The 2,500-nt window shown below is 55.7% G+C and overlaps 1 pseudogene; it reads left to right on the top strand.

Annotated features, from left to right (window-relative positions):
- Positions 1-2,500, top strand: part of LOC143350610 (large subunit ribosomal RNA) — an 8,937-nt pseudogene that overhangs the window by 2,480 nt on the left and 3,957 nt on the right.

Raw genomic sequence — 2,500 nt, 5'->3', positions numbered from 1 at the left:
TGAAAATCCAGGAGAGGGCCACGTGGAGGTGTCGCGCCGGTTCGTACCCATATCCGCAGCAGGTCTCCAAGGTAAAGAGCCTCTAGTCGATAGATTAATGTAGGTAAGGGAAGTCGGCAAATTGGATCCGTAACTTCGGAATAAGGATTGGCTCTGAGGAGCGGGGCGTGTCGGGCTTGGTCGGGAAGCGAGTCTGGCTGACGTGCCGGGCCTGGGCGAGGTGAACGGCGTTGAACGGATTCGTTCGTTCTCGTCGGGATCCGAGCTCGGTCCCGTGCCTTGGCCTCCCGCGGATCTTCCTTGCTGCGAGGCTTTCGTTGGCGGCTTGCCGTCGTCGATCGTCCTCTTCGGCCGCCATTCAACACTCAGCTCAGAACTGGCACGGACTAGGGGAATCCGACTGTCTAATTAAAACAAAGCATTGCGATGGCCCCCAAGGGTGTTGACGCAATGTGATTTCTGCCCAGTGCTCTGAATGTCAACGTGAAGAAATTCAAAAAAGCGCGGGTAAACGGCGGGAGTAACTATGACTCTCTTAATAATGAAACTAATGGATTTCATTAAGATCTTTATAAAGTGAGTTTCCACTGGTATTCACGACGTGGTAAAGCTTTCAAGGCGTTAATTACAATCTGCTTCCTATTAGCATGGTTGGTCGCCAACAACTGGTGGAGCCAATCTGGCTGACTATCCCCTTTGGTCTCCAGGTGTGCTAAGTCTAAATTGAGCACCATGGCTGCTAGTGCTATTGGCTTGCCCACTAGTGCTTTCAATGAATTCAGCCCAGGAACTTTGAGATCCAATGATGTTAACATTCCTTTCTCCACTCGAGCGACAGCTGAGGGAGCGATGTAGGTGCCATCTCGGTTGATAATCCTAACCACTGTAGACCGTTGAGGTCCGGGATCTGAGTCTGGAGATCCTGAGGATTCTCGAGGAGGACAGCATGGCTCCGACTCTGCAGGAGGGCAACAGACTGCCACGGGTCTTGAGTATGAGATTATTGCAGGAGGTGGAGGTGGAATCGTCTCCTCCCTCACTTGCTTGAGACGGGTTTCCTCAATAGCTCGAACGGTTCCCGCTATCGCTTGAGAAGCGTGAGTAACCTGTGAGGCGAATTCTGACATTTGGGCCTGATGGGCTGATTTTTCGTGAATCAAAGATTTATGAGCGGTGGTCCTCAAAGGATCGGCGGATATTATATCCTCGTTCCATGTGCCAACCCATACCTCCTCGCGGTGGGGACCGGGCAACGTTGCGGGTCGGCAATCCAGCCGCCTCGCAACGGCCAACAGGGCTCTGGCTTCAAACCTCCGGGGGGTTGCCTTCCCGTCGGGGGTTCATTCAGTAGGCCCGATCGAAACGCGAAGTATGACCACTAGCCGGCGGGGGCCTCGGCCCGCCGGCCCTACTGATCCAGTAGATTCCCGCGACTCTTCCCCTTCTCCCGAACCCGCGCCCCAGCAGCGACCTCGGCGAACCCGCGTTGCCGTAAATGCGCCCCCTGCCAGACCACCAGACGGGGCTCGCGCTCTACGGTCACGCCCTCGTATTGAGCAGGCTCCGGTTCCCGAAGTGCCAATTCAACCTTCGGGGGCGGGAGCCTCCTCGGCTCAACAGTCCATTCAGCGCGCAGAACACCAGTGCCTTCATTGCCCCAGGTCCTTCCCAACCGCCATCGGACTCGGACAGCATATGCGTCACCAGCACCGAGAGGCCTACAACGAGGGGATCAACGTTGAGAGAACGAGACGAGCGTGGTGTGATGAGGAGCTCCTCCTTCTGGCTAGAGAAGAGGTTACCGCGGCACGCCGCGGTGTACGCTTCTTGAACCAGCACCTTTTGTCGATTGTCCCTAACAGGACACTCGACTCGATTAAAGGTGCGCGGAAGAGACCGGCGTATCGGCGGCTTGTAGCAAATTTGCTACAAGAGGTTGCCGAAGCCGATGAGTCATCATCCAGCGATGGCTATCTCTCCGCGGAGGAGGTTGCACAAGCTCCTCCCCGTATCACGCCACCCAGAAACAGAACGTCATTACCTAGGCCAGACGGTCAGTCACCCGTGGATATATTTGTGGATCCGGCTCCGCGATTGGCTATCCCTCCATTGATTGAGGTGGTAGCCAATATCCACGGGTGGAACTCAGACTAGTTAGTGCGACTGGCACGCGAACACCTGATGGGTAATGACGTTCTTGCCGGCGTCTCGCGTTGGCTCGAAGTTTCCTTCCCTTCGGGCCCTTCTCTCGGCGTTGATCAGGCTAGAACGACACCAATTAGACCGCGCTGGGTTAATCCTAACCGGAAACAGCGGCGGAGGCAAGAATATAGTCGCATCCAACGCATGTTCCGTAAGGACATGTCACGTGCGGCTAAGGAAATCTTGGACGGAGCTGAGAACGAGGTTCAGATCCCTGATGTGGCCACAATGGCAGCTTTCTGGGGTCCCCTCGTATCTCAGCCTTCAACACCTGTCCGTCCTGGATTTCCCACCCCGC

This window comes from Colletes latitarsis, unplaced genomic scaffold (assembly GCF_051014445.1).
Source record: "Colletes latitarsis isolate SP2378_abdomen unplaced genomic scaffold, iyColLati1 scaffold0007, whole genome shotgun sequence".
Classification (NCBI taxonomy): Eukaryota; Metazoa; Arthropoda; class Insecta; order Hymenoptera; family Colletidae; genus Colletes; species Colletes latitarsis.
Note: the sequence above shows the minus strand (reverse complement) of the source record. Positions and strands in the feature narration are given on the sequence as shown.